The sequence below is a fragment of the Parasteatoda tepidariorum genome, chromosome 9 (assembly GCF_982258835.1).
Source record: "Parasteatoda tepidariorum strain Cologne lab strain chromosome 9, Ptep-v5.0, whole genome shotgun sequence".
In the NCBI taxonomy this organism is placed as follows: Eukaryota; Metazoa; Arthropoda; class Arachnida; order Araneae; family Theridiidae; genus Parasteatoda; species Parasteatoda tepidariorum.
In genome coordinates this window covers 65,890,864-65,905,688 of record NC_141763.1, presented here as the reverse complement: position 1 = coordinate 65,905,688, position 14,825 = coordinate 65,890,864, and the positions used below count along the sequence as shown (strand labels likewise).

The window sequence follows — 14,825 nt, the reverse complement described above, 5'->3', positions numbered from 1 at the left end:
TAAAAAATGTTTAATGTGCTTTAGTTCTCCAAAAATGTGTTTCATTTTCATAACTCCTCAATGTTTGATATGGTTTAACCGGATGTATATTGCGTAATGTATAGTGCGTTTTTATGTATATTGTGTTTTTATAAATGTAAAAAATGTATCTAAATTTTATAAATGTTTTTTTCATAACCGTATCATGATGTTTAATAAATGTAAACCAAATGTTTTAGGTCTTTCATTTCCCTAAATTCCGTGTTGGGTTCCGTCTTATTTTCCATAAAAGTGTTCCATTTTCAATACACCTCATCGTCTAATATGAACTTACCGATTTTTTAAAATGTTTACTTTCCATAAATGGGCGCTATTTTCATAGCTTTTCATTCTTTAATGTGGACTAACCGAGTTTTTAATGTGTTTAATTTCCATAAATGTGTTCCGTTTTTATAACTTTTCATTTTTTAATGTGAACTAACCAAGTTTTTATTGTGTTAAAAATTTCCGTATATGTGTTCCGTTTTCAGAACTATTCATTTTTTAATGTGGACTAACCGATTTTTAGTACGTTTCATTTCTATCATTGTGTTCAATTTTCATAATTACTCCTAATATTTAATATGGCTTGATCGAATATTTAATGCCTTTCATTTCCATAACCCCCCCCCCCCCCCAATATGAATTAAGCGTAATATGGATTAAGCGAATGTTTAATGTGCTTCATATCTATAAATTTCGTGTTAACCAAACCTTGTTTAATGTGTTCATTAAAAAAAACTTTAAGATATTCGAGAAATGATTACATATTTAAAGATTACCCGGAGCGAGTAAGGATTGAAAAGAAAGCACATACCTTATCGGAATTTTGATAGCAGGTAGAGCAAAATAATTTTTTTGGACTCTACGAGATAGTGTCTTCAATAATTATTGGTTTCGCACACATTTTTCCATGGAACCATGGTGGCTCAGAGCACAGAACGTCTGCCTTTCAGTGAGGTGAACCGGGTTCGAATCCCATCGATTTCTGGTCGATACGAATTCCTCACCCCGCTCGCACCGACCATAGTGATGGCGTAAAATATTTTCAGTGGTAGACGGATTATATATTAGAGTTCCCTTGCCATCAGGCTAACAGTGGGAGGTTTTTGTGCTTTTCCTCACCATGTAACATAAATGAGGCTTTATTTCCATCAGAAAATCCTCCTTGAAGGCAAATATCTCGCAATAATCAATGAGTTCCCTTGTCTTCTGGATTAGGTTAAAAACTACAAGGTTACGGAGTTGAACATTAGAAGTCGTAAACCCAAAAATTGGTTCGGCTATTTAGCGATGGTAATAAAATAAAATAAAACATTGTTTCTATGACTGGTACATATATTTAACACAAGCTATTTCAAAAGTACATGTGCAACAAAATGCTTTTATGCATTCATAGAAACATTGAAAAATTTTAAAACGATTTTTGAAAGTAACAACTAATCGATAACCAAGTTTAGGGTAAAAACAAAAGGCCATAGGGTTGTGCATATGGAGAGGAAAATTCCATCAAAGGAAAAATTATGGCGGAATATTTTGTTCGTATTTAATAATTCATAACGGCACTTTCAGTTTCCAAATCGAATAAGGGATCTCTAACATTGACGTCACTAAGCAACGGGTGAAATATTCTTTCGAAAAGAATGCAGTTTCTATTACATTACGATACTAATACCGACGACGTGTAAGTTGAAAGGCCTTTCGAACATTATCTCTAATGCAATTTTCTCAAAAAATTTAAAAATATGATTTGTTTATTTTGAGATAATGTTATAATTGCCATCGTAAAATTAGCAATGCTAATTTTATTTTTACAGCAATCGATCAGTGTTTAGAACGTTTGAAATTACAGAATTTTGTTCTTACTAAAACTTTCGTTTTTTTTAAAAATTTTATTGAAAACTAAATTTGTATTTTCTAAGCTACTTATAGAGTTATTTTAAAGAGGCAATTATAAGAAATAAACACGGTAAATCAATCAAAAAACCCACAGTAAATTATGGCTGCATTTTTATACTTGACAAATGACAACAATGCAAGATTCTATCTTTTTTTGACCGCAAAAAGTATAATTGAACTTATTGACATATATATATATATATATATATATATATATATATATATATATATATATATATATATATATATATATATATATATATATATATATATATATATAACAAAATAAATAAATACAAAAAAACACAATAACACGAAGAAAATTAAGAAAAACAATAAGTTTCATTTATTGCGCATAAGCTGCAAGCTGTTTATTCTTTTTTTTCCTTTTATTATATTTTATTTTCTGTTTTTACGCGTTATTTTTACTTATTGTGTCCTATTTTATTTGTTGTAATTTCCGTAAAAAATTTTTTTGAGTGCTCCTAACACTATTGTATTAATATATTTTGCTTTGACTATATTGATACAATATCAGAAAGCACTCTTTTTTGCGGATATAATCGTGTGGGCTGATGAAAAGATTATATCTTTCATTTTCCGGACTTTTAAAAAAAATTTTATCCCTCTTTTTTTCCTTCCTCCCAGTTGTTATATATATATATATATATATATATATATATATATATATATATGTGTGTGTGTGTGTGTGTGTGTGTTAGGTAAAATGTATCCCTAATTAAACTTTTGACATGATTAGCGGCATAAGCAAACTAGTAGGCATAAAACTTAATAAAACTTAAGAGAAAATTATTAAAATAAAATAAAAATTTTAAAAATCACGTTCTTAAAGTGAAGTAAAAAATGATAAAATAATTTTTTTTTTGCCGCACTTAAAACGATACTTGTAAAACGCACCACGTTTGTAATGAACTTCTACTATCATCATACATTTTTACGTCTTTCAAAATTTATGCCTCCATTGGTTTTTTTTCCAACTTTCTTTACGATTAATCAGTATTTTTGCCCATCCCCTACATCATCGTGAAGTTTCGATACTTGTATTATTTTATATTCAGATTAAACTTTTGCACGCACAGCTCATCGTGACGGTAATGCGAAGATCTGGGATTTGGACCCCTATCCTGCCAGTGTTGCAATCACGATTCATATGTTTTCACTATGCTCTATATTGTGGTTCGTCTATAAAATATTTCATTAATGACTTTAATAATAATTTAGTATCAACAGTTATGTATATAACCTATAATACATATAACCTGTAATACGATTCATATGACCTATCTCATTTGTTATACACTATACAAACACGTTTAATCTCAAATTTAGGTTTACTGTGCTATTTGTACTAAATACACAAATATGAGAAATGTTGTAAAATAATAGTGCCCAAATTACTCTTTAAAAGGCTTAAATCCTAGGACAAAAAGTATAAAATAATATAATTTTAAAAAATATATTAGTTATGGTTTTGCACGAAGAAAAGTGGGAAATAAAATATTGGATGTAAATTATAAGAATAAGTTGATACAGTTTGAGGTAATTTTCTAGATACTATGTTCGTTTTATATGAAGTTTATCTTAAAGGTGTTGAAAAACTTTTTTTTAATTTTTTTTTTAAATAAATGAACCACTGACTTCTCACCTGCCTTTTTTTTAAAAAAAAAATTTCAGAAAAAAGTTATTGCAACACATTTTATGATAAACTTTATCAGGGGTAATTGTGAGCCCCAGTCAAAATTCCGGAAAATTTCTTGAGTAAAAAAAAATAAATAAATAAAAAAGTTTAAACCGAAAAATTAGAAAAAAATTTAAACAAGGTTTTTTCCTTTTTCTCAATATTTCCTAGTTTACTTAAAATATATTTAAAATTTTACACATACCTATGATGACCTGGAGAAGCAATTGAAATTTACAAATATGTCTTTCTTTCTTGAGTTTATGATTATACTGATAAAAAATTAATATTAATCTTGAATATAAGCTTATAAAGTAGCTCTCTTATAAACAAATAAAATAAACTCGTTTTTAAGTTCAACCTTTGAAAATTTGATTTCCGAAATCTTTTGTGATCACCGATTTTTTTAAACATCTGAACCTTCGATCTCCGGAAACTTCCGGATCACGGTTAACGAAAAATCCGGAAATCCAGATTTTTTCCGGAGCACAATCAGCCCTGCTTTATACACAATAAGCATAATTTCTGAAAACAACTTTAACAACTCTTTTTTTTTATAAGTTACATCCAATATTAGATTTCTTACTTTTTCAAGCAAAACCACAAAAAGTTTTTTTAAAAAATTAAAAAATAACTTGATTTTTTTTTAGGCTGGACCTAAAAAAAAATTTTTTTTCTTCTCTTTTTTAGTCCACTTAAAAGGCGTATTTTTATTTTCCACCAAAACTCAGTTAAAAATAAATATATATCAGATATTGAGTTCAAAAAGACATTGAGTTAAAAAAAGGAATATATATTTCATTTTGATAAAATAAATTTAAATTTTTCATTTTAGATTTCTAGATTTAAAAATTTAATTAACAATATACATAAACAAACACAAAAGTCTTGAAAAAACTTGCAAATGCTGATGAAATCATTTGTTTTCTTTAAACCAAAGGATGAGAATTATTTAATTAAAGCTTGAGAATCCAACCAAAAAACTTTATTTTTTTAATTAAGTTTTTAGATTAATATATAAGCTGTTTCCAAATATATTACATTTCGATTTTACCTTTATTCATTGTTTCGTTTCGCGAATAAAGAAATTGAGTTAAAAAAAGGAATATATTTCATTTTGATTAAATAAATTTTTATTTTTCATTTTAAAGTTCTCACTTTTAACTTAGAGAGAGTAACTTTTTAAAATTATTTGATTTATTTTAGGCTGAACCGAAAAAAATTTTTTTTTCTTCATTTTTTTTAGCCCGCTAAAAAGACGTATTTTTATTTCCCACTATAACTTAGTTAAAAATAAATATATATCAAATATTAAGTTTAAAAAGACATTGAGTTAAAAAAAGGAATATATATTTCATTTTGATAAAATAAATTTAAATTTTTCATTTTAGATTTCTAGATTTAAAAATTTAATTAACAATATACATAAACAAACACAAAAGTCTTGAAAAAACTTGCAAATGCTGATGAAATCATTTGTTTTCTTTAAACCAAAGGATGAGAATTATTTAATTAAAGCTTGAGAATCCAACCAAAAAACTTTATTTTTTTAATTAAGTTTTTAGATTAATATATAAGCTGTTTCCAAATATATTACATTTCGATTTTACCTTTATTCATTGTTTCGTTTCGCGAATAAAGAATATCTCTGTTTTTTAATAAAATCCACCTTGGTAAGTGAAGGAAAAGGAAACGAAAAAATGCTTTAAGAATAATTTAATTTAAAACTCTTTTTTACTGTAATTAACTTTTTTTAAAGATAACAATAACACTTAAATTTAATTATGTTTCTTAGGAATGACTTTATTTGGAATGAAAATTTAATTATACTTCTATAAAAGTGTTATTAAAAGTCGGTAGCATTAAATTATTAATATTTAATTTTTATCTATAATTTCCATTTATAAAATATATTTTAATTGCAAGTATTTAATATTCTGAAATATCTATAAGGAAATATTAGATTTTTTTTATGTGAAATATGCTTAATCATTTAGGATGTAGACAAGTAGAGGGAATCTAAGGAGTGACAGGGTGCGTAGCGTTTTTAAAAAGTGCTTTAATGTGCTTATTTTCGTTATTTAAAAGCCCTTAAAGGTGCTTTTTTCATTGGGTGTTTTTAAAAAGTTCTTAATTTTCCCTTTCCTATGTTGATTTTCACTCCGAATTCCGCAAAAGAACTCAGTTCACATTGTTCTATTCAACGTTTTCACAATTCATTCAACCCTAATATATTTCGACGCATTGTTAGTCCGTAGCGTATGAAAACGCTATTCGCTTCACAGGATTCAAAATTTCATGATTTTTGACGATTGTCAAAAACAATGCCAAAATGGTTTCTTTTTTTTGACATGATGGTTAAAACAAGATAACACTGTCAGTTGTCAAAAACTTTCCAACCCTGCCTAATTATGATATATTTTTAAAGTGCTTAAAAATACTTTTTGAGTGCTTGAAAAGTGCTTAAAAGGTGCTTATTTTTTGTTGAGTAATTTGGCTACGCACCCCGAGTGATTTTTTTTCTCATTTCTTAATGAACCAAGAAAATCTCTTAAAATAATGTCAGTGTTATCTCCACACTGACTTTGTAATGAATGGATAAGCATTCCTAATCTAAGATACGTTTCAGTATTTCTTCATTTGTAATTTTTCACAAATTTTTGATTAGTGCTAAATGGCAAAATATGTATTAATAATGTTTCAGCAATAAGTGCTAAAAATGTTGATCCTCATTTTGATACTGATTAAATTATAGTAGTAATTTACACTACACTAGAGCTTCACACTTCACTATTGGTCTGGGAATGATCTAAAAATTCCTGAGGATGATCTGAGACATTCCATCATAATGTCAACCCTCGGCAGAAGGAATGATTCTCCCTCTAAGGTACCCCAAAACTGGCCAACCAACTCGTTGGCCGTGGCGGTTCAGGGGATAGATCATTCGCCTTCCAATGAGGTGAACCATGCTCAAATCTCAACGATGCCTGGTCAATACGAATTCCGCATCCGGCTGACACCGACCACAGTCTGATGTAAAATATCTTCCGTAATAAACGGATCATGCGTTAGAATCCCCGAGTCAACCGACTCACAGTGGGAGGTTTTCGTGGTTTTTCTTTCCGTGTAACGTAAATGTGGGTCAGTCCCATTAAATAGTCCTCCGCAAAAGCAAATTTCCCCCAATTCTTGATCCTGGAGTTCCCTTGGCCTCTGGATTGGGTTAAAAATCACAAGGCTACAGAGATGAATAATAGTAGTCGTAAATCCGAAATTAGGTCGACTGTTCTATGACGGTTATAAAATAAAATAAGACTCTTTGTCAAACAACAGACAGATAAAATATTTTTTTTTCTGGCCGGGAATCAAATGTGCTATATGTACACTGAGGGAAAAAATATTATTGAAACTACCAGAATATGATAAATCATGTTTCTGGCTGCATAGGAATACCAAAGATCTCGAAACTTTTTACTGAAGAACCTTATTTTGGTAAAATGTAATTTTATAAAATAAAGTATAATTTTATAAAATAAAATTAATTTTATAAAATAAAATATAATGTTATAAAATTTAGTAGTTTTATCAGGATAACTTAGAGCAGGGATTGACGTGGTAAACAAAACGATAATTTTAAAAATCTGAATTTTCGGTATACAGTTACTATACTAAGGGACAAATTACCAAATGAATAGTTTAAAATGCCGTATGTTTTGGCTTTATTATCAGAATTATGGGTTGTTGTTTTTTTAAACCAGACATGTAATTACAAAAAAAAAAACCGCGCGTAATATCCTTTTTATAAGTGTATTAAACTAAAGAGGAAAAAAAAAAGAAACACGAAGAAATGGAAAATAAAATTCAATTATTTATTTATTTATAGTTTCTTTCAATACACTTTTTCCCAAATAAAAAATAAATAAGCAAAAATTCTTTTTTTAACACTCGGAAATGATTTTTATAAAAAAAATGTCATGTGATATTAAATAAAATTTTATTCTACTTTTCTCATATTTCAAGACTCTGGTAAGAGACAATGCTGCATTCTAAAGAATTCACAAATTAGCATCTCTGCCTCGCTTCCATTACATCACTACCACATTCAGAATAAGCAGGGGGAAAAGAGATATAATTGAAATATATACCCAAAGTTTCAGACTCAAATAGTGGCCTAGGGACTGAAGAGATTTAAGAAGTCACGGCTTGAAGAAAGATAGTTTCTTTCCTGATATAACGAGGCCAAAAGAGGAGAATCTCTTTTACAGGAAGGTTTTACTGGTTCACTAGAGTAATAAACAATTTAACCCCAAGACCAAAATTAGAGAAACTGGAGAACATTTTTCAAAATGTAGAAGCTGGCATTTATATGAAACTCTTTCAATATTGAAGCTGAAATTTATATAATTTTTCTTAAGTATAAGCTGAAATTTATATAATTTTTCTTCAATATAAGCTGAAATTTATATGATTTTTTAACTTAAAATTAGACATTTTTATTGATTTTTAACATATAAGCTGACATTTATATGACTTTTTAACATATAAGCTGACATTTATTTGATTTTTTAAAGTATATTCTGACATTTATATAAATTTATTTAAATGTATAAGTTATATATATTATTAAAAGTATATAATATTATAAAAGGTAATTAAGTTAATAAAAGTTATACAATATTATTATAAATTATAAAAAATACAGTTAAATGTATAACTCATAAAAACCTTTCTAACTGTATAAGCTCAAGTTGATATTTTTTTCTCAAGTAAACCAATTAATTAATAATTAATCATACATACACTTTTGTGAAAAAGTCAAAACAAAACTACGTTTGTTTAAGAATGGGGAAAAAATACTCTACATCAGTTGAATTTTATTGTTTATGCTTTTTTTGTGTATAAAAAAATAAATCCTAAAAACTACTGAAATCAATAAATATATTCCTGTAAGCTTATGGATATTTTAAAAACCAAACCTAAAAACAGCAGTGTTTCATTACTAGGTTAAAGATAATGATAAAAGGTAGGCGGACTCTACTTTGTAAATTTTTCTTAAGAAATACATTATAACTTATGCTCGAATTTCAAACAATTTCTGAAATGCTAATAAAGTTTTAGGAATATTAACATTTTTAAAGAGCTTTTTGTAAGCCAAAAATTTCTTAACATGGTCTATTTGATGCAAAATTATTATTCTAAAGAGAAAAAAAAAGGTGTATTTAAAGCAAATAATTTGGCCAATGCACTGTTGCCCAGAAGACCATGATCTTTGGCCAAAAGTCAAAAATTAAATTTTCAACTAAAATATGTATAGGCAGTTTTAATATAGCCCAAATTAAGTGTTCATAATCATTCCAAACATTATAATTTACTTTTTGGACCGACGAGAGTACAATGTAATGAAAAATATGTTTAATTTTTTTTTAAATGTAACTTTAAAATTTTTAGTTCAGAAATATAGGAATTTCACCTTACTGTAACATTTTCATCAGAGTAATTAGTCTGAAATTATAGGACAATTTTTCAATTTGTTGGATTAGTTAATACTCTTTGACAAACTTATAGTTTATATCTTATCATTTGACATTTTATAATGTTTGAATGACTTTCGAAACTTAGTTCCAAAAAGTTCTACGAGGTAATTAGCTAAACTTTTTTGTTGTTGTCTTCTTTGATGTTTCTTCTTTCGAAAAAACCTGCCCCATTTTGCCCGTATTACAAAGGTGGACTAAATTTACCGAAAAACAAAAATTATGTTTTTACTTCTTCATGTTTTAGCGTTATTTTGTAATTAATTCGCATTATTTTGTAATACTACTTCGGAAATTTAATTTGCTTTACATTTTTAACATAAAATTACGAAAATTATTATATTTTCATTGCTATATTTAATTATTTATACATACTATATTATTTTTTTTTATTTTTGCTCGCCATATTTCAGCCGCCATTTTTTGGGGGGAGGGGGGGGGTAGTTTTAGTGTATTTCAAAATTTCAACTATGAATTCAATTTACCTGCTCATAAAATCCCCTAAATAAAAAACTCAAATTTTGAAACAAATTTTATCGAAATACTAATTTTGGCCATGAAATCTTGGATGCTGGTCCAGTGTGCTAGGGTGAGGGTTAGGATTATTTATTTTTATATCGTATTTGCAATTTTATTAATGAGTAAAATAAGTGATAATGACCTTTAAGGGTGTAAATAAAAACTTTCCTACGATAACTGTTTAAAAGTTGCGTAATTTATTTACTAATTTAAGACCTTCGCTCTTAATATAAGACATAATAATAAACTTTAATAACGATAAACTATTCAACACTAACTCTTTAAAAATTGTGAAATTTATAGATAAACGTTAGTATATTACTCCCAACACTCATGATAACAAGTTGCCTACAATAACTTTTTTATGCAGAATTTATAGATTATTTTAAGTACAAAACTTCGAATATACGAAATGATAATTTACTTTTTTGAGAAACAAACTAATTTATGATGACTCAACGATGACTTGTAAAAAATTTATAGGCTTGTGTAAGCATATTAAGCTCAATATATCAGTAAATTGACAAGTAACTTTTTTGTGCGAAATTTAAAAATTAATTCAAAACTGTTACTCTTAGAAAATATAAATGCTACGACTTCATATCATACAATATCTGGAAACATTAGCCTTTAAGCAGAACGGTCACAATACTTTAAAATGATAAAGCACGTTGCTATAGAAATGATAAGAATTATTGGAAATATTTGAGTATTAAAATTAGGAAGGATTATGGAAATATTTTTACTTGATGTAAGGGACATTAATTACTTTTTAATACTATAACATAGTATTCTAAAAGTAACTTTTTTGTGTAAAATTTATAAATTAATTCAAAACTGCTACTCTTAGAAAGTATAAATGCTACGACTTCATATCATACAATATGGGAAAACAATAGCCTTTAAGCAGAACGGTCATAATATTTCAAAATGATAAAGCACGTTGCTATAGAAAGAATAAGAATTATTGGAAATATTTGAGTATTAAAATTCATAATGTAAAAATATGTAATGAAATGTTAAAAGTAAAAAATCTGAAAAAATATTCTAGTTTATTTTCCAGTTCGCATATGCTATGCTTAAATTACTTTTAAATTTTACTATATCTGCACCGTTATAAGAAAGAAAAATTAAAATTGGAATAGGACCATTACGACACTAGAATGAATAGGTATCAGTCATAAGCCTGATAAAAATGACTCAAAAAATTTGGTTCTGTCATGTTTCGCAGTTTCATTTAGAGCTAATTATGTGTTTTTCAAAATCATAAAATTATTTGAATAAAAAATTGATTTCATCTACTGTCAAAATATAGGGGAAAGTTATTTATTTAAAAATTTAGTTTCTATTTTAGATACTTGTTTTCTGACAAAATTTCAAAATGAAAAAAAAAGTGTAAAATTATTTTTTTTGGAGATAAATAATTATTGTTACATTCGCTTCAAAAAATTTCTATTTTAACAGTAATTATTGTTATCTTTGTAATATAAACTATTTCAAGTCTATAATTAATCCAAGCCCGAGCTATGCATTCGACACCTCGCCAAATACGATAAAATCGTAAATTCGTCAAAAAAATTGGGTTTCGGAGAAAGATTTTTCTGCCAGAAAGAACAATTTATATTTTCCTCAGTGAAAAAAAAAGTTTAAATGGAATTTTTTGAAAAAATCCTGTTCTTATTCGATTATAGTTTCCGTTAGATACGTCGTATAATATTATTTACGACGTATACTTATATTCCTATATACATCGATGCTTATATTTGCGTAATATAAGCATCTACATCTAGAATTAATATTAAGTTTAGATAATGTACGCAACAAGACATATTATGAGACTAACTACTGTAAAATACAGATTACTACGTTCGTTGCCAGATCACGCGATATCACAAGATGAAAATTTTTCCTGCAGTTAGTGTCAATAAAGCAGATTATCTCGTAACAAGATGCATATTATCTTCCATACATTTACCTTCCACTTTCTATGAGGTCTTTGCAAAGTTCAAAAATGTTTATGGACCTCTGGAGGATTTCTCCTCCGCATAGTTGGTATTTCAGAAAATGACCTGGAAGTGCCTTGCTTTTTGAGGAACCTAGAAGCCAGCAGACTTGTTTATCTCGCTTTGCAAGTGGTCACTTGAGGTGTCTCTCGTATGTTCAGGGACAAAAGACTTTTGGACTTTGCACTAAATGTAGGACTGCTCAGTCTTCGCCCGAGCATATTCTAAACTGTATCGATTTTAAGATCAACGAGGCTTTTTCAAAACCTCATCTGTTTTTAGACTTTCTGAACATTTTTGGACTTATGGAATTGGTCTAATTGGGATGGACCTCTTGGGAATTAGAAACAACAACAAAATACATTTTTGCAGAAAATATGTTTTCTTGGGAAAATAACACATATAATAATGTGACAATAACATAATGTTGCCCAAGTATATAACTGCTCTAGTCAGAGAAGTTATCAAAAATTAACCTCAATATATTCCTATTTCTTTCTCTCAAAGACATCAGCTACATTTTTCATCTTCTCTCTTCTTCATTTCGTCGCTACTCATCCCCAACTGAAAAATGACTCTTCACTTGAATTTGCATTTTATAAAATAATTCAATTAATTGTAAATTTATATTTTGATTTGAAGTTTTCTATGTGAGAAATCAACCATAACATTTTTTAAAAGTTTGTCTTTGGTTAGGAAGTTTGAAATTTGCTAATAGTTTTGATACTTAGCTAATTTACTGGCTAATAATTTGAAGTCCTTAGCACAGGCTCTGATTAATTGCAAACTCCCCAACTAAAAAATGACTCTTCATTTAAATTTGCATTTAATAAAATAATTCAATTAATGGTAAATTTATATTTTGATTTGAAGTTTTCTATGTGAAAAATCAACCATTAAATTTTTTTAAAGTTTTTCTTTGGTTAAGAAGTTTTATTTTTGATATTTAGCTAATTTACTGGCTAATAATTTGAAGTCCTTAGCGCGAGCTCTGACTAATTATAATATGTAATTTAAAAAAGATAACTCTATGCTGCAATATCTTAAATTGAGCCGACCGATCTGTGTAGGGGTCTGGTAACTGGCCTTGCATCAGAAAGGTTCTGGGTTCGAATCCCAGGCAAGGCATGGATGTTCTTTCATTCTCTGTACCATCTGTCTTTACTGTGAGAGCAAAGTTGGGCCGCCCAATATGGTACCCCTAAAAAAGTGGCCAACAAATCTGCCCTTCAGATGACTTGTATGATGAAAGGTCATTCCCCAGGTGGGCATTGAAAAAAAAAACCCATCTTAAATTGAAATTTATTCTTACTGCAGTACCTTATTAAAAATCTCTATTAATTCCAAATTACGTATTCGAATATTTTATTTGTAATATGAAAAAATGATAAATTTTTATTTATTTATATGATTAAATTTTTTTTACTTATTTAAATATATTCTGTATATATTTAGTGCTTTTTTACTTATTAAAATATTTCCTGAGAAATATTTTCAGTTATTAAATAATTGATGTTATATTTGCATCAACAAAATCATTATTTTGACAATATCTATTGTTATTTTAATAATAAAAACTATTTAAGATCTAGGAATTGATCATACTACTTAATTTAAATCTAAAAGAAAAACATTCTAGGTATTTAAATTTATTTTTATTGCTATATCTTAAAGCTATTTCCAATTTTAAAAATTTTCTTTCAAAAAATGCATTCTTGATTTGTTAGTTAAAATATTAAACAATTATTTTAACTTTTTCCTTTTTTTATACTTATGTTTCTTTTTCTATACTTATATACTTAGAAACGATTTCTTACACACAATTCATATAACAATTGCATCTGTAAAATTATTACTTTTACAATATTTTTCTTGCTATAGAAATACCAAAAACTACTTCATGTCTATGAATACATATAACTATTAATTTCTTTAAAAAAATCATTCTATTAAAACCAACTTTTACTAAATATTTTTATTAATATTACATTTATCAAAATTCTAGTAATTCTGAGTAATGTGTTTCAGTTTTTTAAGACTAATGTTGAAGTTTGTATTTTTTCTATAACTTATATATTTAGAATAATCAATTAATTTTTCTAATTAAAATTATCAATCACTATATGTCCATAAAGAAAACTGCATAGAACAATAACATTAAAATATCGTATAAAAATGCATTAATATTTTAATTATTTATTTTTATTTTGATATTTTCCACTTTATTTAATTTAACAAACATAGAAACGTTATGCCTTATGGAAAAAAATTAACACAATATTTATTACGAAAATATTTTTAAAGTAAAAACCAACAAAACATTACTTAGTACAACAACCTTATACAAATTGTCTACATATTAAAAAATGAACTAATTGATAGTATCTCTTTAATTCTGATTAACTTATATATATATATATATATATATATATATATATATATATATATATATATATATATATATATATATATATATATATATATATATATATATATATATATATATATATATATATAACTCATATAAATTTGCTAAAAAAATTATTTTAATCTTTAATATTTGAACGATATGCACGCAAATGATAATAAAACATTAAGTTAATATAAAATATTTTTTAAAAAGGAATTTGTTTAAAAAAAAAACTAACAAAACTTGCATCTTATAGTATTTAAAAAAAATTCATTGATTAGAGTAAGATATTTTGCTTTTAATATAATTAAGCAAAATTATCTATATCAAATCTAGAAATGAGGAATAAGTTTCCTGCAACTATTTACATTCAGAATTTGTTATTAAATACTAAAATAATTAAACAAACATCTTCATACAGAAATACGATGCCATAAACTTCTGAATGATTTAATCCTAAAAGCATGCGTAAAGAAATATGTTATCACCTGTTAGATGTTCGAAATTCCGAACACAGCATGGAGTTAAAATATTTTGCGCTCTTTTCTTTTGAGGATTGGTACTCTAAAAAGAGTTCATGATTTTCAAGAGTTCATGTGTGATATCCTAGTTCACATGTGTGATTGTCACGTGTAGTGTTGGCGTGGGCGACCAACAACTGAAAGCGCGAACAGCAACAAATTTTATAGAGTTCTAGATGCCACAATGCTGGTCGGATTCTGTTCCAGAAACCACGCCCACTTTCC

At 27.0% G+C, this 14,825-nt stretch overlaps 1 protein-coding gene across 1 annotated transcript in view; it reads right to left on the bottom strand.

Moving 5' to 3' along the window:
* LOC107457418 (uncharacterized) overlaps window positions 1-14,825 on the bottom strand; it is a 79,364-nt gene extending 64,539 nt beyond the window's left edge. The window contains exon 1 of the mRNA XM_043044283.3: window positions 14,568-14,825. The gene's annotated coding sequence lies outside the window, so the exon portion shown is untranslated. The remainder of the gene's footprint in view (window positions 1-14,567) is intronic.